The sequence below is a fragment of the Eptatretus burgeri genome, chromosome 11 (genome assembly GCF_056783735.1).
Source record: "Eptatretus burgeri isolate ZD-2024b chromosome 11, Ebu_testis_v1, whole genome shotgun sequence".
Lineage (NCBI taxonomy): Eukaryota > Metazoa > Chordata > Myxini > Myxiniformes > Myxinidae > Eptatretus > Eptatretus burgeri.
Window position 1 is genome coordinate 16,969,058 of NC_140971.1, and position 22,759 is coordinate 16,991,816.

The following is a 22,759-nucleotide window of genomic DNA, read 5'->3' on the forward strand; positions in this document are numbered from 1 at the left end:
CAACGTGAAAGAGTGGGAAATGTTGGGAGGAATGGCAAGGGAGAAATCAAAGTGAGAAATGTGGGAATATTCAAATGCAAATATGGTGGGAAAATCAAATATGGCATCGCAAGCAATTCAAGGACATTTACAGGTACATATACATTTCATCAATACCACGACTCGACATTCCACCCTGGGCAACTTAGAACAATGACTTGACACCTTCACAATACACCTATCCAGACTCCCAAAGAAAAACGCAAGTAGATTGGGTAGAGAAGGTGGAGTGTGATGAGAGGAAGAACGGGGACTTTGTCATGCCCCGGCACACCTTCAGCGACCTTGGTTGAGGAAACCGGCCCACTGGTCATCAGTTCAGGTTTGCCCCTGAAATTTTTTTTTTTTTTTTTTGCATTTATTCATTCATTTTTTTGTTATTATTTCACATTTTCATTTCACTTTTGTGGATACAATAGTCACTTTTTTGTCCCTTTATAGTCAGTCACAATAGTCACCGACAATTTTTACCGTCGGTGCAGGTACCGGTACCATTTGGGTTGTGAGGAGAATGCGATTTCAAATCTTGGGTTGTGGACAAAAAAAACTTTGGGAACCACTGCTTTAGACCTTTAGACCTTCAGACCATTAAGAACCTTTTGACCTTTTTGACCCCTTGACCTTTTAGACCTCTTTATACACTTTAGATTGCTTTGACCCCTTGACCCTTTTAACCTTTAGACACTGTAGACCCGAGAGATCCTGTTAGACACATTTACAACATTTTCACCAACTACTATTGTAGCTCTTTTAGACCTTTTATAACCTTTAGATATTTTAAAACTCTTTTGACCTTTCAAAACACTTTCGACTCTTTGATTCTTTTGAGTTTAGACCTTTAAGCTCCTTCAGAACCGTGAGACACTTTACAGTTCAAACCACTTTAGGCCCTTTACAACCTTTAAAACCCCTTTGACTCTTTAAACCCCGTTTGACCATAACTACCATTGGAACATACCCATGAAACCTTTAGGACCCTTAAGACCCTTATAAACACCTACAGACCCTTTGTACCCTGACCTGAGGATCCTTTTAACCTCTTTGACCCTTAAGGCCATTACACCCTTCAGACACCTTTAAATACACACCACACAAACATCAAAAGTCTTCTTGCAATATACAGACTATACATTTTCAGCAAGGAATGCACAAACTCTACCCACCTTGAGGGTGGGTACTCTGCTAGTATTATTGAAATTTGAATTTCATACTTTTTTGTTGTTACTTCTACTTTTCAACCCTAATTCTTTAAGATCGACAAACATGCAAAACCCCTTGTGCTCCTTCCTCTGACTCCCCATTTCATTATCTTTATTTCCCTCTTTCTCGTACTCTGGAGCCGCTGCTAAAGGCGCTGTCACACCTTGACGATTTAGCCAGCAATGGCAACGTATAAAAATGTATGTAAAACGTTGGCGTACGCTGAAATTTTGATGTTTTTTTTACTTACGAAATCTAAAGATTTCGTAAGTATATTGATGCCTTCCGTTTCTGTTTGTTTGTTACTTACGAAATCTAAAGATTCCGTAAGTATATTGATGACTTCCGTTTCTGTTTGTTTGTTTGTTTGTAGGCATGATAACTCGAGAACGGAAGAAGCTACCAATGTCAAATTACACCACGTGATTCAGGAGGGTGATGGCTGGTGCTGATTAGATTTTGGTCAAAATCGGTCAAAGGTCAAGGTCACGGTGAGGTCAAATATTCGATTTTCGATGGTTTGGGACAGATAACTCGAACGGAAGAAGCTACCAATGTCAAATTACACCACGTGATTCAGGAGGCTGATGGCTAGTGCTGATTAGATTTTGGTCAAAATGGGTCAAAGGTCAAGGTCACAGTGAGGTCAAACATTCAAAAAATGATAACTCGAGAATGGAAGAAGCTTCCAATGTAAAATTACACCAGGTGATTCAGGAGGGTGGTGGCTAGCGCTGATTAGATTTTGGTCCAAATCGGTCAAAGGTCAAGGTCACAGTGAGGTCAATCATCCAAAACATTCGATTTTTGATGGTTTGGTACAGAATCATCGTAGAAACTTCTAGTTTGCGTCGCTACCTTCTCAAGAGACAGCTTTTATTAGACAAGGTCAGAGGTCAAGTTGACGATTTCGTAAGTACCAGTCTATGACTGCTTGTTTGTTTGTTTGTTTGTTTGTAGGCACGATAACTCGAGAACGGAAGAAGCTACCAATGTCAAATTACACCACGTGATTCAGGAGGGTGATGGCAAGTGCTGATTAGATTTTGGTCGAAATCGGTCAAAGGTCAAAGTCACAGTAAGGCCAAACATAATTCCGTAAATTCATGTGGAGAAATGGAGTATTTTTGCTTCTGTCGACGTTACGAGTTCGTTTTAACTTCAATTTTAATTTGTCTTCGGTTTTTGCGATCGCTTAGGACGCTTAAAACTCGGTTGTCGAAATTCTGGTAAAATCGGATGTTTTGGAGACGTTTTAAGATTGTATAAAAAATATTTCACTCGCGCGTCACGGGTCGTCCCATGATGTAGTGCACTCGAGCAGACGCGTCGTTGAGTTACGTTAAGGTATAATATAATTGCGTGGAGAAATGGAGATTTTTGCTTCGGTCGACGTTACGATTTTTGATGGTTTGATACAGAATCATCGTAGAAACTTCTGGTTTGCGTCGCTACTTTCTCAAGAGACAGCTTTTATTCGACAAGGTCAGAGGTCAAGTTGACGATTTTGTAAGTACCAGTCTATGACTGCTTGTTTAAAGTTTTGGTCGTATTCATAACGTGTTGGTCGTATGCATAACATATTAGTAATGGGCACAGAACGTTTCGTTGTCTTATCGATAACTTTTCCAACGAATGCTTAGCCTGTTGTCGGCGTTCACAACCTATGCCCAACGATAGTTTAACTTAGGCATAGCACGCTGCACGTATCGCCGACGAACTCGTGGCATAGCCTGTTAAAAACCTGCCGCACACCGATTTAAATCATAACCGCCTGAAAATTGAAAGTGTCAACCTCGCAGTTACACCTTGACGATTTAGCCAGCATATGCCATCCTATGAAAAATTTGCCGAACCAAGATGGCACACGTCGAATACGTTATGGGTAAGTTGTGTATACGTTAAGAGCACGCTGAAAAACGATGAAGTATGCTGTCATATTTCGTGGTGCGTCTCGTACGTCGTGAAATTTCAAGCATGCTGAAAATTTTACGACGTACTCGCCGTATGGCTCACATAAGCCTGGTGTTGGCGCAGTGGTTAGGGCAGCGGCTTGGGATCCAAAAGTTCCTGAGTTCAAGCCCTGTTGGGCCACTGAATTAATACACCAGGGGGTTGACTCAGCCTGTCATCCTTTCGAGGTCGGCAAAATGAGTACCAGTGTACTGGGCCGGTGTATACCCCGATTAAAATAGGTTTACCATATCCCTGTGTTGTAAGAGGCGACCAGGGTTGTGTCAGGGAAGGCATCCAGCGTAAAACGTGTGCCAAATCACTATGCGGATCATACGGATGATCCGCTGTGGCGACCCCTAATGGGAGCAGCCGAAAGAAGAAGAAGAAGAAGAAGAAGAAGAAGAAGAAGAAGAAGAAGAGACTCGCCGTATGGCTCACACGTTCCACTACGCTGGGAATAAGTTGTAGACACAATATGCGATCGTTGACACACGTCGACACAAGTTCCTTGTAAGTTACTAATAAGTCGAAACACGTCGAGGTAATGTTTAGCATACCCGAAACTTATTTTCTCTGTCAAGGCACATTTTCTTTTTTTCTCCTTGGCTCCGTGAAGGCACGTGACGAAATATCTGAAGTTGTTGTTGTTGTTTTTTATTATTATTTTTTTTAGTCTATCACGGATTTTACAATATATTCGGACATTTGCTTTTAAGTTTCGACGTCGACGTGACAATATCCTCAAACAGAAAATATTCACAGAGGAGGAACTAAGAATAAGATATGAGCAAACTGAAGAGGCAATCGGACGTGACGTAACGGCACGTGACGAAATATCGGAAGTTATTGTTTTTTTTTTTTTTAAACTCTGCCAATACGCCATTATACGGTAGCTGTAAATTAGAAACACGTTCAGTAAGTTATGTGGTCGTCCGGAAGACGTCAATCAAATACTTCTACATACGTCAATATGCGTTGGCGGTACGTTACACATAGGTTCAAAGCACGTTACTCAAAGGTTAGAAATAAGTTTTGGGTACACTAAGCATTACCTCGACGTGTTTCGACTTATGAGTAACTTACAAGTAACGTGCCTCGACGTATGTCAACGATCGCATAACGTGCCTCAACGTGTGTGCAACGATCGTGTAACGTGCCTACAACACGTTACTCATAGGTTATAAACAAGTTTCGGGTACGCTAATCGGGTACTCTGCCCTCGCACATACCATGCCCACTTCCCGGGGCTGCGCTGGACAGCTCCTAGCTTTGGTATAAAGGGCCCATGTACATGATGATACCAAGTGATTTGTGAAGTTCACAGAGGTTCTTCGGATCCAGTAGGCTGTGGATCGCATCCACTTCTCCGGGGCCTGGGTGGGAACCTTATTGGTCAAAGATGAGACCAAATAACTGAATCTGTGGCTCTTTGATGCTGCAGTTGGCACTGTTGAAATGCAGGCCAAATCTGGTAGCTGTTCTCATGAGGTGGTGAAGTTGTTGATCATGTTCTTGCTCTATTTTGATGTAGACAGCAACATCATCTGCAATGCCGACGACACCTGGGCACTGCTCGAGGATTTGGTCCATCTTAGCCTGGAATATGTCCTGAGACATCACAAGTCCAAATGGCATTCACTGTAAGCAGCAACAACCATATGGCGAGTTGAAGGTCATGAGCAGCTGCTGAGGGATGATCAAGATTGGAATCCATTTTGGAGAAAACTATTGAGCCTGCGAATATATCTGTGAGCTCAGTGGGAGTAATATGGTATGAGTCTGGTGTGGCTTAGTGGTTAAGGTGGTGGCTTGTGATCCTCAGGGTGCTGAGTTTGAGCCCTGCTGGCTGCTGAGTTTGCATCAGGGGGGTTGACTCTGCCTGTCATCCTTCTGAAGGTTGGCAAAATGATCACTAGTATACTGGTAATTATTCCTGCAGATTTGAAGGCGATTAAAGGGTTGGCATCAGGAAGGGCATCTGGCCATAAAAACATTGCCACAAGAAAGGGTACCATGATTAGAGCCCGCAAAAGAAAGCTGACCCCTGCTCAGGGATAGAGGCTTTCAAATGGTGCGAGTGGGAGTAATATGGTGGCACCTCTTGAGGGCATGGTTCAAAACTTTTGGGGCCAAGCATCGTCTCAGCTTGCCGTTTGTTTTCCACACACCCAGTCTGTAGGTTCGTTAATATTTTTTATGATGCTTTGTTTCAGCATTATATCAAGTTCTGACTTTAATTAACCTAGCGTCTGGATGTGGCATTGATGTGGTGTGTGTATTAGAGGGTTAGGGTCTAACACTATGCGATACTGGCCAGGGAAATTGGCAATATTGTCAAATTGGTCTGGATATGTGGCCAGCAGGTCATCCAACGTGTTGACTAGCTCGTTGCTCACACATCTCCTTCATCGAGCAGTGGAGGGTTAGGAGCTGAAGGTCCCTACAGGTGGGCAGGCCAAGGATCGCAGGGCTAGCGGTCTTGACTGAAAAACTCAGTATCAACCCATTAGGAGCTGAATGTCCCTACAGGTGGGCAGGCCAAGGATCGCAGGGCTAGCGGTCTTGACTATGAAAAACTCAGTATCAACCCATTGTGCATTTCATTTCCTGCAGGAGACCACAAGGGTAGCAAATTGCTCAATTTGCGAGCTGTTGTAGGCTGTTGGGGTTTCTCTTGAATACGACCTGGCAGGAGCAATCGAGATGAGTCAACGTTTTGCGGATACATTTGCCTGTATATCTGTAGGAGTAAAGTATTGTTGTACACCCCAAAGTCGACCTTGACCCTCAGGAAGTGAACATCAGCTCGGTCAGGTTGTGAAATCGCCAACTCAGTGAAAATATCACACTGGGAATCGATAGTCTGGCTGTGAATTTTCATGGTGGTGAAGCTCAGTGTTTCGCTGTCCCCGTTGGGTTCTTCATCTCTCCCCAGGGTGTGAATGGGTTTTCAGGTGAAGGATTTGTGCCCTCTGCTCCCAAGGTGGTTTGTCTGCTGGCCTTGTTCTTGCCTCAATCTCGAGAGGCAAATGGCCTTTCAATGGTTTTGCTTCCCGCATGCTTCACAAGTCGAGCCCTCTGCTGCACATTGGTGGCAGGACTTGGGGGATGGGTGTTGTCTTCCACAGATGTGGCACTCTTTTGGGTGGTGCCCAATGGTGTGGATGAAATTGGTTGTCTGTTGAGCCTGGGCGAACTGCTGCATCTGAGTACTCAAGGCGTCATGCACACGACATATTTTCAGGTCTTTATCCAGTGTGAGAGACTTGTCCTTTGCAAGGAGATCGTTCTATAGCTCCTGATACCATGTTTCCACAACTAGCCATTCTATTATTATGTGGTCTGCCTCAGATGTATTGAACTTGCACTTGCTCACTTGCTGGTGGCATCTGGATATGAACTTGTCGATGGTTTCATTGTCGCCCAGCTTAAATAATTGTAGGCAGAAACCAGTAACTAAGCCTGGGATTTCATCTCCTGGGGTTTTGGCTCAGCTTCAAAACGGTGCCAAACAATCACGAGAATCACATTGGTAGGCCTTGTGCTGTCAGCGTTAAGGTCCCATGAACTGTAGTGTCTCAGACCCTCCTCGCCTGATAGCAGGAAAACATGGTCCATTTGTTTGTCATCTTGTTTGTCATGTCTTTCATGGAAAACCAAGCTGGGTCTGCTTTCTGAATAATTGAAAGGCGTAGGTTGGCGCTGGGCCAATATACGTGTGGACGTGAAATTACGACGAGAGAAGAACCTTCAGAGTTTAGGCTTTATTCCATTTGATTGAAGCCGCTTCTACGGGCACACCAGGAAATACAGACGCAGCATGGAGTACAAGCAGTAAGGTACACACGCGCAACTAATCACCGCAAAATAAATCAGTATTATATATCAATCAGTATTCTCACCATTCAATGAGCACCAAGTGAGCCGCCGACATAAAACGGCAATGCCCCAGGGACAAACCCCGCGGCCGAGCCGAACCTCAGCTTTATCTCTTCTGTGCTCGAGCCGGGCAACATGTGATCACACGTCACGACCTTCCATTCACCACATTCTCCCCGTCTTTAAAATGTAACTAGAGGCCCAGCTAACGCACCATGATTACTTCAGCGCTACAGGAGTATACATTTCAAGCAACGTGAACTATCTAAACTACAGAAGCATACATGCCAAGCAGTGAGGATTATTTTGAGTTGTAGGAGCATGGTCAAGAGCATCGATATATTATGTAACGAGCATATTGGAGCATGAGCATCGAGGATGCCGATAATCCCCTTTACAGATTGAGTCGGCGAGGGGGTATTATTCGCCGGCCTCTCCGGGAGTAGATGGCGGTTTCACTTGAGGGAGGCTTCCGATCCTCTTGGTGAGCCTCGACTCGTGCCGGAGATGACTCCCCGATCGCTCTCGGGTGGAACGCGGCAGCTCCGTCGTCACCCTTCTCGGGTGGAGTCCCTGGGGGGGGGAACACCTGGGGAGGGGATGTCAGAGGGAGGTGTGCCAGATGGTGGTGTACCTGCGGGAGGAGTGCCTGAGGGAGCCAAATGACGAACCGACACAGTGGTCTCCCTGCCATCCGGGAGCCTGACATGAGCGTATTCTGGATTCGTATCGATGAGTTCGACCTCTTCCACCATGGGTTCATACTTGCTTTGTCGTACCGGGCGTTTCATGAACACTGTTCCGGGATGGGTTAGCCAGCTGGGCACCGATTGGCCGTCAACATAACGTCGTTGGTGAGTAAACATTCGTTCGTGAGGAGTTGCATTGGTGGACGTGCAGAGCAAAGAGCGTATGGAATTCAGAGCGTCGGGAAGGGTAACCTCCCACCGCTCGGGGCCCAGTCCTCTTGATTTCAACGCCAGAGTTACGGCTTTCCAAATAACTCCATTATATCGTTCCACCTGACCATTACCCTGTGGGTTGTAACCCGTCGTTCGACTAGTTGCGATGCCGTGCTCTAATAGGAATTGTTTTAGCCCGGCCGACATGAAACACGGCCCTCTGTCTGAATGTATGTACGAAGGTTTCCCAAACATAACGAAGAGGTCAGACAGACATTTCACGACAGTGCCCGAGATCATATCCGAGCACGGAAACGCGAAAGGGAACCTTGAATACTCATCAACAACAGTGAATATGTATCTGTTGTCTGTCTCGGTCGGCAGGGGCCCTTTGAAGTCAATGTTTAGTCTCTCAAAGGGAGAAGTGGCCTTGATCAGTCTGCCAGAAGCCGAACCATAGAATCTGGGTTTTAGTTCAGCACAAACAGGGCATGAAGCATTCATTTGTTTAATATCTTCAATAGAATAGGGCAGGTTCTGTCTGCGTACGAAATGTGCCATTCTGGTTACCCCCGGGTGGCAAAGAGACACATGGAGGTCTTGCAAAGCCCGACTGATTGCCGCCGAGCAGTAGACCCGCGAGAAGGTGTCTGCAGCAGGGTTTTCCCTCCCGGGCCGGTAAACAATGTTGTAACTATAGCAGGCTAGGTCTATTCGCCATCTCATAATTTTTTCATTCTTAATTTTCCCGTTATTTTTCCCATCAAACATGAATGCCACGGATCGTTAGTCCGTAACGAGCGTGAAGTGGTTTCCCAGTAAATAATGTCTCCATTTACGCAGCGCTTCGACGATGGCGTACGCCTCCTTCTCTATCGCCGAGTGTCTGTGCTCGCTTCCAGAGAGAGTTCTCGAGAAGAACGCGACGGGTCGCCCAGACTGATTAAGCGTAGCAGCTATCGCGTGATCTGAAGCATCGGTCTCCACCACGAAGGGCACCGAGCTATCGATCGATAATACCACGGAATTACTGATATCGTCTTTGAGGTTGTGGAAAGCTGTTACAACAGCGGCATCTGGTGGAAAGGTTTTGCAATGCACTAGGGGATGTATTTTCTCGGAGTATTGCGAAATCCATCTCGCATAGTAAGCGAACATGCCGATCACCCGGCGCATTGTCTGCAGGTCCTGAGGTGGGGGTAGCTCACGAAGTGGGCGCAATCGCTCGGGATCAGGCTTAATCGTGCCGTCGGCTATTGTGTAGCCGAGAAGGTCAATTGACCTTGCCGAGAATACGCATTTCTCGTAGTTGAGAGTCAGATTATATTTTCTAGCAATGCTCAAGAATCTGTCCAGATTCATGTCATGTTCCCCCTGATCCCTACCGCACACTGTGACATTGTCCACGTAAACAAAAGTGTCTTTGAGGTTTTCATCTGAGATGATGTCGTCCATAACCCGTTGGAAGCAAGCTACTCCATTCGTGACACCGAATGGAATTCTCCTGAATTGGTAGAGGCGCCTCCCTGCCTGGAATGCGGTGTAAGGTTTGTCTTCCTCTCGGATGGGAATTTGGTGATAGGCGCTTCGCAAGTCGATGGTGCTGAATATCTTATAATTGGCCACGCGTTCGACCATCTCGTCTATGCGCGGCAGGGGGTAGGCATCGAATTGGGTAAAGCGATTGACCGTTTGGGAATAATCGACAACCATTCGTTTCTTATGGTTCTGACTGCTGGTTACCAACACCTGTGCGCGCCATGGCGAATCGCTCGGTTCTATAATTCCCTCTTCCAGTAATCGCTTGGTTTCTGAAGTGATGAAATTCATGTCAGCAGTGGTATATCGCCGCGATTTGATCGCTATCGGTTTGCAGACCGGCGACAGGTTAGCGAACAGCTGGGGGGACGTTACCTCCGCGGTAGTCAAGGCATTTAAAATCAGACGAGGTTTGCTTCCTCCAAAGGGTATTTCGACGCTCGTGTGCTGCTTGAGGACATTATGACCCAGAATTACGTCTGCGCATAAATCACGAAGCACCAGTACCCTTACATCCCGATGCGTGTACCCTTTTACCTCCAATTCGACATTGCAGTACCCTCATACGCGGGACTGTAGTGATGTGGCGGCCATGCATACCGTATTGTCTGTCGGGTGGATTTTCCATTTAATTTCCTGCCCTTCACTAGCGAGCTGTTGACGAAACTTTCAGAGCTACCGGTATCAATCAGTGCCTCAGCCATATGCCCGTTAATTCGTACGTTGATGATAGCCTTGGATAGATTCCCCGGGGAGGCTGCAGTTAGTTTATTTTGCGAGTAGAGAGCCGCAGAAGTGGGTTTATTTCTCCTTAGAGTAGATTTACATACCCTGGCATAATGCCCTTTCTTGTCACAGTTCATGCATGTGGCATCTCTGGCGGGGCATTTTTGGCGGTGGTGCCTTTTGTACCCACAAAAGAAGCATTTACCAACCGGAGTAGTTGCTGAGGAGTTTGACGTGGCCTGTGTATCCGGCTCCTCGGGTGTTTCTCCATCCCCTATGTCTGGCTGTGTCTGTGCCAGTGGGGTTCCTTGAGTTCCCATCGCAGCAGCGTTCATTAGCAGCATCGGTGTCCCAAATGACTCAGATTGCTGCTGTGCCGTATCCATCGCTTGAGCCTGATCAACTACCTTGTCAAGAGTGGGTTGCGCTTTCTATAGTAAGCGTTGCCATATGTGGGCTGATCTAAGTCCTTGGATGAATGCCTCCCAGGTCGCTTCCTTTCGGTGTTCCTCGGCGCTTACGGCCCGGAAGCTGCAGTCTTTTCCCAGCTGATTCAGAGCTTGCAGGAACTGATCGATGGTCTCCCCGGCTGCTTGCCTGCGTGTGTTGAGAAGATGTCGTATGTATACCTCGTTCTTGCGCTTCACGTAGAGCGCTTGCAGCACGTCGATCGCTGCTTCGTAAGTGTCGCACTCCAAGAAGAGCCTGTATACGCTGGGCGAGACATGATTCACGAGGGCGGCCAATTTGTCAGCTCCCTCTTCGATGATGGTCAGATAGTGTGAGAAGGAACAGAACCAATGCGACCATTTCATTTCTGAGTCAGTCGCGTTTGGGTCTGCGTCGAACCTCTCGGGTTTGTAGATCTTGTCCATCGTTGGTTGAGAGAGCCGAGAAAACCAAATGGAATAAATTGAAATGAGGACGAGAGAAGAACCTTCAGAGTTTAGGCTTTATTCCATTTGATTGAAGCCGCTTCTACGGGCACACCAGGAAATACAGACGCAGCATGGAGTACAAGCAGTAAGGTACACACGCGCAACTAATCACCGCAAAATAAATCAGTATTATATATCAATCAGTGTTCTCACCATTCAATGAGCACCAAGTGAGCCGCCGACATAAAACGGCAATGCCCCAGGGACAAACCCCGCGGCCGAGCCGAACCTCAGCTTTATCTCTTCTGTGCTCGAGCCGGGCAACATGTGATCACACGTCACGACCTTCCATTCACCACAGCATCATGGGCCCGTCCGGCATTGTGCGCTTTGCCAGAGCTAAATCAGGTTCAGAGGTTTACGTTTCGCTGCCTCCATGTAATTAGATGTCATTGAGTCGCAGTTTGAGAGATGGAGGCTTTGTTGATCACCATAGAACATGGCGTCAATCGGCATCTCACCTAGTCATGGAGGCAGCCATTTCCTCACCATGATCCTTCCCCCTCTCACATGCTACGCCCATTTCCCAGCACCCTAGCAACAGACAGCTCCTATTATAACTGTGTCCTTCACAAAGGCACCCTGAACAAATTAAAATTTCCTGCCCTGACCTACAGAGGGCACCTCATCGATCAGCGGTGCAATCACGCTCTCAGCCAATGATGCTACCCCGCAGCCTCGTGCTGCATAGGAAATATGAAGGATTAGCCAATTTTGTTTTTACATGTATCACTCTGCTAAATATTTTATTAGGGTTGGGGGGTGGGGTGCTCAGAAGTTCGAGAATCTTTTTGTTGGCTTGCAACACCACGAGACAGCACACACACACATTGATAAGTCAACCTAATGACAGTTTATAGCTGGGTTTCGATTCGAACCCAGGCTAAACAGCTCAGAGGCTATCCCTGCACAGGCTTGAGAAGTCAAATAACACCCTCCCCCCCTCCTTTGCGTTGAAGTTCCTTGCAATTCCTTGTAGCACTCATTGCCAACAAAATGGAGACCAACTAACCAGTGATATGCAACACAATTCACTCATTTAACTTGCAATGCTGACAAAACGAGGACTAATTTAACAGTGACATTCAACACAATTTGCTCCTTCGATTTGCACACTGCTGACAAAATGGAGATGTGTGTTCAGGAATCACGTGCCCCTCATGCGCATACAGAAGCCCTTTTATTCACGTGCAAATGTTTTGGCATCGCAGAGCCAGCGGTGCATCATGGTGAATGCATCTCACAGCAGGTGGGATTTCCTTTCTTCCCAAAACGCTCACACCTTCATTACAATGTCAATCCCCTTGACTGGTCTGCTTTTCATGAAACTGATTTTGCTTCACCGGTGTAATTTCCCTTCCATTTGTGACCCAATTTGATATCGAACGAAATAAAACAATCACAGGATGAGTAAGGCAATCAATCACGACACTGACTTATTGTGGATAAATTGTCCTTTTTTTGTGTGATTTATTTGTAACCAAAAAAAAAAACCTAAATTCCATGATGTGTGAACTGAACGGGTGCATTGTGTTCTTTCTTGCAGGTCTCAGGCTCAACTGATATCTACAAACAGTCTTATAAATGTGGCCCAAAAGGTGAGTTTACCGAGATTAACAAGTTTATTTTCACCCAAATAACTGCACGTCAGGCAACACTGTGACATAACTTTACAATCCTTTTGGTTTCTTTTATTATCTTTTTCTTTACAATATCGAGATTTATGGAGAGTGAGATGACGGAGGGTGAAAGGGCAAAGAATGGACAGTGGGGGCAACAGTTGAACTGAATAGGTAAGGGAACGAGAGAGCTCATAGAACACCTTACCCCGTGTAATCTTGAGAAACAAGGACATGGGCGGGATCTGCGAGCGGCAATTTTGATTGGTCGTGATGACGTAAAATGCCGTAATATTTTATCCAATTACTGCTAAACGGAAGGTTTTTAAAAGTGCCAAAAAGGAGATTTGTGTTCTGCAGTGTTCAAGTGTATAATTCAATTGTAATGAAATGAAGATTTTATAGGTTGTTAAAAAAAAAAAAAAATATATATATATATATATATATATATATATATATATATATATAAATATATATATATATATATATATATATATATATATATATATATATATATATATATATACATTGGAACTTTACTGCAGTTGATGCAGCGTCTTTCAAACCACCATATTTAGCACGCTACATTAGTTATTCGTACCTGTTGTTTCTATCCTTTATGGCATTCTTTAAAGTCTCCTGTTTGGAAATATTTTTACATTCTGTTTGACTGCCAGACAGAATTGAACCATTCTCTCACTCCTCTCTGCGCAAGCGTGATCAGGACGAATTCAGAGGAGCCAAAGTCCAGCTAAACTACAGATTCGTTTTCTGCTTCATGTTCCTATTTGTGTTCAAAATATAAAATTCAATTTCAAATTAAATTGTTTCTCGATCATAAACCGACGTTTGTGGACAGGACAGACAAACAAAGTGAACCAACCGCTTAACCCCCGCTTTTCGCTTCATGTGCGCAGGGTAATAAACGAGTAGTAAAAGAGGGGAGGAAACAGTAACCTGCAACTAAGAGGGTTATATTAGGTAGGGTTAATACAGGTAGGTTAGGTAAAAATGGAAAATATTCTGGGTAAGGATGAGGGATGACATAACATGGTAGTGCAGTGCCTGCTTGAAACCTTGGAGTGAACAATGGGACAGATCATCCTCTGGAAGGTGATTCCATGGATGGGCGAAGTGAGGAACAGAGGCGTTGAAGTGTGCAGTCAGCCTGAATTTTGGAAGTTTAATCAGAAGGAAGTTACTGGAAGAACGCATACCTCCTGCATTTACTGAGAAGGGATTGGTGGCTGAGAGACTAGAGAGAGCTAGAATGGTGGAGAGGCGGTAAAAATGACCGACGTGCCTGCGATGTGAAAGCAATAGACCTTGTGCTTTGACCTCATGTGGGAGTAACCAATATTTTGAGGCCTTTAGATTCCACAGATGTGAGGCTGGGGTGCTTGCCCCAAGGGGAGAGTAGTACTCCTTTGTACTACAGACAAAGTTTAAATGGCTTCCGATTTGAAAATGTATTTGTGAAAATACGAGTATTTGCACCATGACTCAATTTTTGGCTCTTTAGGTTTCTGCAGACAGTGTGGGTTCTTGTTGAGTTAATCACTATGAGATGTGATGGAGCCTGGTGGGTGAGATTTATTTTTCACTGACAAACGCTCGACAGGGATATTACTTTAATGTCGCACACCTTTATCCATGATTACTCCAAATAGCTGTAACCGTTAACTGTGCTGGTGTTGGAAATGTCCAAATGTAAATGTTCCAAGGTTCAATGCAGTTCCTTCAGAAAATATTCACACCCCTCGACTTTTTCTCATTTTGTTGTGTTTCAGCCTCAATTTAAAATGGATTAAAGTGAAATTTTTTTGTCACTGATCTACACAAAATACCACATAATGACAAAGTGAAAACAGGTTTTTAGATTTTTTTGCAAATTAATTAAAAATGAAAAGCTGAAATGGTTTGCATCAATAAGTATTCAACCTCTTTGATATGACACTACAGGTGCATCCTCAGCTCAGGTGCATCCAATTTCCTTTGATCATCCTTGAGATGTCTCTACAACCTGATTTTTTTGGCCACCTGTGGCCAATTCAATTGATTGTACATGATTTATAAAGAAACACACCTTTCTATATAAGGTCCCACAGTTGACATTGCATGTCAGAGCAGAAACTCCACCATGAAGTCCAAGGAACTATCCATTTAACTTCGAGATAGAATTGTGAAAAGGCATAGATCTAGGGAAGGGTATAAAATAATTTCTAGAGTTGAAAGTTCCCAAGAGCACAGTGAGCTCCATCATTAGGAAATGGAAAGAATATGGAACTACACAGACTCTTCCTCGAGCTGGCCGTCCAACCAAACTGAACAACCTGGAAAGAAGGACCTTGGTCAGGAAGGTGACCAAAAACCAAATGACCACTCTGACAGGATTCCAGAGTTTGTTGGCTGAGATAGGAGAACCTGCTGGAAGGCCAACAGTCTCTGCAGCACCTCACAAACTTGGCTTTATGGGAGGTAAGCCAGACAGAATCCACTCCTGAGAAAATGGCATGTGACAGCACACCTGGAGTTTGCAAAAAGGCACGTGAAAGACTGAGAGCACGAGGCAAAAGATTATGTGGTCTGATGAGACAAACATTGAACTCTTTGGCCTGTATGCAAAGCACTATGTTTGGTGGAAGGTGAGCACAGCTCATCACACATCTAACACCATATCTACCGTGAAGCATGGTGGTGGCAGCATCAGGTTATGGGGATGATTTTCAGTGGCAGGGACTGGGAGACTTGTAAGGACAAAGGGAACAATGAATGAAGCCAAATACAGGCAAATGCTTGAGGAGAACCTGCTTCAGAATGCAAAAGACTTGAGACTGCGGAGAAGATTCACATTCCAACAAGACAATGACACCAAGCAGACAGCCAAAGCAACAATGGAATGGCTTCAGAACAAGAAGGTGAAAGTCCTCGAGTGGACCAGCCAAAGCCCAGACTTGAATCCCATTGAGAATGTGTGAAAAGACTTGAAGATTGCCGTTCATCGACGCTCCCCATCCAACTTAAGAGTTTGAGCAAATCTGCAAGGAAGAATGGGAGAAAATCCCCAAGTCCAGATGTGCAAAGCTGATACAGACATACCCAAGAAGAATCGAAGCTGTAATCACTGCCAAATGCGCTTCTACAAAGTATTGCCTCAGGGGGTTGAACACTTATTGATGCAAAACATTTCAGCTTTTCATTTTTCGTTGATTTGTAAAAAATCCTAAAAACATGTTTTCACTTTGTCATTATGAGGTATTTAGTGTAGATAGGTGACAAAAAAAATTAAATTTACTTCATTTTAAATTCAGGTTGTAACACAAGAAAATGTGACAAAAGTCGAGAGGTGTGAATACTTTCTGAAGGCACGACATGGGATTTGTGCATATGCCATGGAATAGTTCAGTTGCACATCAAACATGTTGCTTAACATCTGAGGATGAAACAGGAGGAAACACTGAAACGAACATGAAAATTTTGGGTTATGAAAGGTTAATGGGGTAATAAATATCATGGAACAGAATTGGGGATGACAAGAGATGGTGTTGCACTGCTTGCTTTTGAAGCACTGGAGGGAAGAATGAGACAGAACAGCCTCTGGAAGGTGGTTCTATAGGTGGGAGAAGTGCAGAATAAAAAAGTTAAAGTGTGCAATCAACCTAAATTTTGAAAGCTGAACCAGGAGAGGGTTACTGGAAGAATGCATGCATCATGAAGTCGATAGGGAGGGTCAGATGACTGAGAGAGTAGAGGGTGCAACATAGGAAAATATACAATAAACAAGGACAAATGTGTCCAAGAGCACATTTTTTGGTTTTGTCGGCTAAAAAAAACAAAAAAAAACAAACAAACAACAACTTCCGATATTTCGTCACGTGCCTTGATTAAGCCAATAGCGAGACACGTCAGTGTATTTACGTATTTACAAAATATAGTGTATTTACGAAATAAATAATGTATTTACGAATGTACAATACATTAAATGGAATAATCTTTAAATAGTAACGTGAACTTTTCAAAACTTTAAAGCAAATGTCCGAATATATTCAAAAGTTCATGATAGACGCTCTCAAAAGGCACCCTCAATGCGACGATGTGTACAGGTGCTTAGTATTTAAGGAGATCCGGATCGTGTTATTAAAGAGCCGAGTCCTAATATAAAGGTTTTGTCTTCATAAGAAGAAGAACAACAACAACGCCGAGCGTTCTTAGAGCAGTGTTCACGACGTGAGACACTTCTAAAAACGGGGAGACCATGGACCTACTTGTAATGTGAGAGAAACAGACTCTGAGCTTTGGTTTAATCATGGGAGATTCCAATAATTTTGAGACCTTTAGATTCTACAGAATCCAGCAGAGAAAGATGTGATGCTGGGGCACCATCCCATAGTGGAGAGCAGTATTACATCGAGCTACAGCCAAAGGCCTTATACACTTTGTAGCTCTGATTTTCCAAGGAAATACTTTGACCGAGGATGCCCAGTCTGCAGCTGCCTTTGGAGGCCAGCTTTGCTATGTGGTCACCACACATTAATGCAAATATGATGTCCTCTGCTCTGTGGCACTCAATTACATTGAAATATGTTCTATTATCTACCTGTAAACTATTTATCCTGTTGTTGGTATTTCTTCCAGTTGCTCTTTGTTATCCAGCTCCATATTTGTGAAGTCTCATGGACTGGGCATGAGAAACAATTTTTCCAACACTCTCATGAAGTTCGTTACCCTGTGCATGCAAAGCAATAAGTGGGGTTGAGCAATTGGTTCATGTCTGTCCATCAATCCATACATCTTATCAGATTATGATAGAGGAACAACTTATTTAAGTTGAACATTATATTTTGAACACGAATCAGAAGATAAATTTTCCGTTTTACAGTACTATTATTTTCGCTCTGAATCCGTCCAGATCGGCATGCGGAGAGAAGAGTGAGATAATATTTTTAGTCTGTCTGCCTGCCTGGCAGTCAAACAGAATTGAAAATTATTCCAAACAGGAAACTTACTGTTTTTATGGATGTTATAAAGGGTAGAAACAACAGGCACGAAGAATCAATGTAACATGTTAGATCAGGTGATGTGAAAGACACTGGATAAAACGGTGGTAAACCCTGGAATTTATTTATTCATACAACTTTTACAATCATTATTTTATTTAAAATGAATTATATACTTGAACACTGCAGACCACAAATCACCTTCTCAATACTTTCAAAAACCTCCAGTTTTGCAGTACTTGGACATGTTAAATAAGGTGGTGTGTAAGACCCTTTCTTCTCCTCTTCGTGTCTTGGCTGGTGTACCCCAAGGCAGTGTTCTCAGCCCCATTTTATTCCTAATCTTCATTAATGATCTCACTGACTCTGGAAAATCCTCTATCTCTTTGCTGATGACTCCACTCTTTGCCGTGACATCCCTCTGACAGACAGGCAGCAGCCTATTCCCTCTCCTCCATGACCTTGACAAAATCACAAATTGGTCAAACTCTTGGAATATGTCTTTAAATACTGAGATATCTCTCTCTGTCTCTCTGTCTCTCTGTCTCTCTGTCTCTCTGTCTCTCTGTCTCTCTGTCTCTCTGTCTCTCTCACCACAAACCCTTCCATATACTTTTCTATAATCAGCCCTCTCAAAGAGATTCAGTCACTCAAACTCTTGGGTCTCACTCTCAGCCATGATCTCTCTTGGGCAAGCCACATTTCAAAATTGGCTTCCAATGCCAGACTGGGCATCCTCCATTGTGCAAAGTGCTTCCTTGGCACACTTGAGCTCCTATCAACCTAAAAGGCTTTCATATGCTGCATGATGGAGTACTGCTCTCCCCTGTGGGCTGGCTCCCCTGCCACATATCTTGCACACTTGATGCAATTGAACCAAAGGCTTTCGACATCATTGGAATCTCTCGGGTTAAAGTGAGTCTGTAGGCCTATCACTTCTCTATCACCAATAAGTTGGTGGTCTCTCTGTTTTCTTCCACCTCATTTCTGGACTTGCACCCTCTCCTCTCTCCGTGCTTTGTTCCATTCCCCACCCCATCCCCTCCCCCAACCAAGTATCTGCAGGACGTATGCGGTCCATCAGCAACCCCATCTGAGTGAAACTGCCTAAATCCAGAATCACTACCCACTTCCACTCATTTATTCCTCTTTTTCCCTGCCTGTGGAACTGCCTTCCACACTCTCTTCAATCTCATTCTTCCATCCAGGTCTTCAAGACAGCTGTTTACCACCATCTCAAGTAATCCCCCATTTAAAATCATGATATATTCTCAACCAATTAAACCACCACCCCCCTCCCAAAATTTTGCTTATGTATCCATATTGTCCACCCTTTGCGTTCTCCCTTACCCCTCATCGTTACCTGTATCCCTTGTTTGTCCATCCCCATCTACTTTCTCCCTCCGCTCTGCTGCTGGCATTCCCTCTTTCTCATGCTGTTCCCTTTGTTGTGTTGTGTCCTGAGAGGTTCTGTGTCATAACTCTTCCAAGAGCCTAGAGCATGTTTAAAAAATAAAAGGTGATGTATAAGACTGCTTCAATAATGCTAAACTTCTGCATTTTTAAAAGCGATCTTTAAAAATCAATATTTTAGTGAAATTGGAATACTGTATATACCTGAACACTGTGTGGTGTATCGTGTTCTATGATCTCTCTAATTGTCAATGTGGTGTCACACACTTACTATATATTAGCAGAGCAAGGGAAGGTTAAGGAGTGTGGCCACTCCCAGGCATAGCTTTGGTAGGGGTGCAAAATTGAGAATCATCAAGGTAATTTCATTAATTGCATTAATAAACCATAACAGCACTCGGTAGAGCGCAAACTTCCACCAGGCTGGACAATGAACAGTTTATATTTTGTATCCCACTGATAGGCTGGATCTCGATCCGGACTTGAACCAAAATCGAATTGGCTTGTTCTTGTAACCAAACCAACTCATCTACCAAGTTTTGTCAAAACACATCCATAATTTGAAAACACATAATAATCAAAGCACATTTTGGAATATCGTGCTATATATCGTTTTTAGCCACAATTCACAATTGTGAAGAATCACTTTGAAAAACTTAAAAATTCTCGTATCCGGATCCGTATTTGGATCTTCAGCAAAGTCGAATCGATTTATCCTTTCACACACACAACCCATCCACCAAGTTTCATTCATATCCGTCCACAACTTTTTGAGATATCCTGCACACAAACAAACAGACAAAGACGTGAAGAGCACGAAACCTTGAAACAAATTTGACCATAAAAAATAATTTGTGGTTGAATTCAGTAACCTGATATGCAAATCATCTTCAAATTTCAAGTCAATTAGATGAAAAATGGTTTTAGAAACTTCCCTGAAATTGTTGACATTTGGCCTATTTTGACATTTTGGCCTATGTTGACCTCAAAAATAATTGGTGGTTGAATTCATTAACTGGATATGCAAATCTTCTTCAAATTTCAACTCGATCAGATGAAAATTGACAATTTCAGAAATTTGGCCTATGTCGACCTTTTGGCCCATGTTGACGTTTTTGCCCATGTTGAGCTCAAATAAAAATTGCTGGTTGAATTCAGTGGCCTTTTTTTGTATACACTGTAGAAGCTTGCATGAGAGCTAACCTGATATATAAATCCTCTTAAAATTTTAGGTCAATTGGATGAAAATTGATGATTTCAAAAAAAAAAATTTTTGTTCACTGTCGAGGCTCGTATGAGAGCGAACACACAGAACGTACAATACGGGGAGCAGGAGAAAAGAAGGGCAGGAGAGGGAAGGAAAAAACAGCGTGGAACAGAGACATGAGGAGATCTGTGGAAGGGAGAGGGATGGGGTGGGGTACACAGTGTAAATTTGACAATGTTGTCGACTTTTTGGCCCATGTTGACCTTTTGACCACAAAAAAAAACTTGTTCGTTGAATTCTGTGACATAATATGCAATTCCTCTTCAAATTTCACGTGAATGGGATGAAAATTGAGGATTTTAAAAACATCACTGAAGTTGTTGACCTTTTGGCCTATGTCCAAATCTCAAAAATAATTGGTGGTTGTCATCAGTGACCTGATGTGGAAATCCTGTTCAAATATCTAGTCAATCGGTTGAAAATTGCTGATTTTAGGAACTTGACAAAGTTGTTGATCTTTGGTCGATGTTGACCTTTTGACCTCAACAATCGGCTTCTTGCTTATAACGTACCAGGTGGTGAAGTTTTGTTAAGATCGGTTTAAAATTATGACCTGTAGGTGATTGCCATACAAACAAACAGAATAACGACACGACCAAGCAATATACTTGAAATATCTTAGATTTTTGCAAATAAACTAGAAGGGCAATTGGTAGAGCACATCCCTCTGCCATGCAATGCCTGATCCACGAGAACATATCAAGCCCAAAACATTTTTGAAATATGCAAAATGTCGTTTTTGGCCCAACCTCTCAATGGTGAATAATCACTTTAGTAATGAAAAAATTATCGTATCCGAATCTGAATTCGGATCTTCACCAAAATCGAATGAATTCCTCCTTGTCACACACACAACCTAACCACCAAGTTTCATCTGAATCCACCCACAACTCTTTGAGAAATCGTGCTATATATCGTTTTTTGGGCCCAATCCCTCAATGGTGAAGAATCACTTAAAAATTAAAAAATATTCTCGGACCTGGATCTAGATCTTAACAAAAATCGAATCAGTTCGTCCTTGTCGCACACCCAATCTCTCCACCAAATTTCATCCAAATCCATCCACAACTTTTTGAGATATCCTGCATACAAACAAACAGACAAACAAACAAGAAAGATGTCACGCATGGCACGATACTTGCGAAATCCATAAATCAAATTTGGCCTCAACAATAATAGGTTGTTTAACTAAATACGAAATTTGCAAATCCTCTTCAAATTTTAAGTCAAATTTGGAATTGATTTCGCGTGAACGGAACCGATTTTGAAGGTTTTTCGGTTGTTGCGAGGGAACCAAAGCGTCCCGAGCAACCATCACAATTTCCAAAGCACGAGGTCATAAGATGTACCTACCACCCGAGTTTGGTCAAAATAGGCCCAAGTTTACTACCAATTATGCTGATGACAAACGAACAAACAGATAGAATTACTGACAATAAGGGTCACCTATTTTGGCGACCCAACAGACACAGACAGACACACAAACAGAATAACGCACAAAACTAATCAATATACTAGAAAAAGCTTTGATTTTTGCAAGTAAAAACAAACAAAAGGAGTGAAAACTGAGTGCACCCTTTTGGTGCGTGCCTTTGGCGATGACGGAGTGCAGCACCTGGAGATGCAATCAGGAAGGACGGTGTACAATACCAATAATAGTAGTATCATTTAGCAATAACAATAATAATAATAATGAATGTATAATCCCCACCCTGGCCCAAGCTTATCTGGACTTGGTGAAAAGCCAAGCTAATGCTTAAGCAGGACAGCACGCAGCTATGCCACAAGGCCGTGAAGACCAATGAAAATTTGGTCCAATGGGCCGACGGGCCCGCTTGGTGTTTTTTAAACATCACGCATCACAGTGACACCTGGAGCCGATCCGCAGCCTCCATCGAGCAGTCAGAGTTGGAATCTGTAGATATCCTGACAATATTGTCGACAAGGCTAATCCCTTCAGCAAAGAGCAGCGGTTTTGTTATATCTTTCTCTGTAAGTGTTTGGGGGAATGCTAAACTTGTAAGGATTTAAGGAAGCAGACAAATCCCGTCGGAGTCCCTGTGCAGTGCCAAGGGATTAATTCCGAGCTCCAATTCAAGTGGCAGCAAATGCAACACACGATGTCGTCGCTTGACCTGCTGTTTACCTCCAAGCTAGTTACATGCATGCCCATGATTTGTTTGCCTAACGTAATGCCATCAGTATGTACAGCCACCAACATTCTCTGTCACCCTTGCCATTGACATTTGAACCAATTGCCTAACTTTCATGCATACATATAGGT

At 43.5% G+C, this 22,759-nt stretch overlaps 1 long non-coding RNA gene across 3 annotated transcripts in view; it reads left to right on the forward strand.

Moving 5' to 3' along the window:
* The window catches only part of LOC147016579 (uncharacterized), a 134,530-nt gene that overhangs the window by 7,518 nt on the left and 104,253 nt on the right, over positions 1–22,759 (forward strand). For all 3 annotated transcript variants that reach the window (XR_015049102.1, XR_015049101.1, XR_015049103.1), the window contains exon 2: positions 12,726–12,777. This is a non-coding gene — a long non-coding RNA (uncharacterized LOC147016579). The remainder of the gene's footprint in view (positions 1–12,725; positions 12,778–22,759) is intronic.